The sequence below is a fragment of the Heterodontus francisci genome, chromosome 5 (genome assembly GCF_036365525.1).
Source record: "Heterodontus francisci isolate sHetFra1 chromosome 5, sHetFra1.hap1, whole genome shotgun sequence".
In the NCBI taxonomy this organism is placed as follows: domain Eukaryota; kingdom Metazoa; phylum Chordata; class Chondrichthyes; order Heterodontiformes; family Heterodontidae; genus Heterodontus; species Heterodontus francisci.
The window spans coordinates 61,049,524-61,050,972 of NC_090375.1; the positions used below are offsets into that span (position 1 = coordinate 61,049,524).

The following is a 1,449-nucleotide window of genomic DNA, read 5'->3' on the forward strand; positions in this document are numbered from 1 at the left end:
ATCCACAGCACATGTTACTCCTTCATAGAACTTCAAAATCATGAGGGGTCTGGACAGAGTAGATAGAGAAACTGTTGCCAATCGTGATAAGATTGAGAACAAGAGAGCACAGATTTAAAGTATTTGGTAAGAGAAGCAAAAGTGACATGAGGAAAAATCTTTTCACGTGGAGCGTGGTTATGCACTGCCTGAGAGTGTGGTGGAGGCAGGTGCAATTGAAGTATTCAAAAGGGAATTAGACTGTTATATGAAAAGGAAGACTGTGCAGGGTTCCAGGGAGAAGGCGGGGGAATGGAAATGAGTACATTACTCTTTCGGAAAGCTGGTGCAAACACGATGGGCGGAATGGCCTCCTTCTGCACTGTAACAATTCTGATTCTATAAGGTCAATAAACAAACTCCAACTGCTTGTTTTCAGCCAAACCAACTGGCTTTAACTGTTCAAAATGAAACAAAAACTGTTGAGCAGCAATTAACATTCGAACATACGAATTAGGAGCAGATGTAGGCCTTTTGGCCCCTTGAGCTTGCTCCACCATTCAATAAGATCATGGCTGATCTGTCTGTGTTTCGCATTCCACACTCCCATCTACCCCCAATAACATTTGATTCCGTTGCCTAACAAGAATCTACTTACCTCCGCCTTAAAAATATTCAATGACCCTGCCTCCACCACCTTCTGAGGTAAAGAGTTCCAAAGTGTCACAACCCTCTGAGAGAAAACATTTCTCCTCGTCTCTATCATAAAAGGGCGACCCCTAATTTTAAAACAGTGCCCCCTAGTTCTGGACTCACCCACGAGAGGAAACATTCTTTCCACATCCACCTTGTCAAGACCGTTCAGGATCTTGTATACTTCAATCAAGTCTCCCCTCACTCTTCCAAACTCCAGTGAAAACAAGCCCAGTCTGTCCAACCTTTCCTCATAAGACAACCCACTCATTCCAAGTATCAATCCAGGCCTTTTGGCTAAGATCAAGTGTAGTATCTGTTCTTATCAGTGCTTACTTGGCAGAGAAGAGACCATGATCATTGCCTTTTGATCCTGGGTAGGCTTTGAGTGAAATGGCTATAACCAATTTTCGAGCTTCAGGCCAGAGAGTGCGCAACACTGTTCGGGTGGTCGTGAAAGACGAGGAATAAGATGCACCGGTCGATCACACTTTCTTCATCAAGAAAATCCTCTTCGATTGCTGTGGATTTCAAGCTACGGACGTCTTCTGCCTGCAGGATTTCCCCAGCATATTTCGACGTGACGTTCCGGAACGTGGCGGGATGCATCAAGTTCCTGAAGGCGTTCAAGGAGAAAGGGGACCGGGCGCCACTGTCGATCCTCACAGCCGAGCCAGTCTTCACGCTTCCGTCACAACGGGACCGGGTGATGATGATTCACCTCTACAACCCCCATGTTCCGGTGGTGGATGTACTCACTTTCTCACCAGGTACGCC

At 46.1% G+C, this 1,449-nt stretch overlaps 1 pseudogene; it reads left to right on the forward strand.

Moving 5' to 3' along the window:
• Positions 1 to 948: 948 nt before the first annotated feature.
• Positions 949 to 1,092, forward strand: LOC137370362 (U2 spliceosomal RNA; annotated as a pseudogene).
• The last annotated feature ends 357 nt before the right edge of the window (positions 1,093 to 1,449 follow it).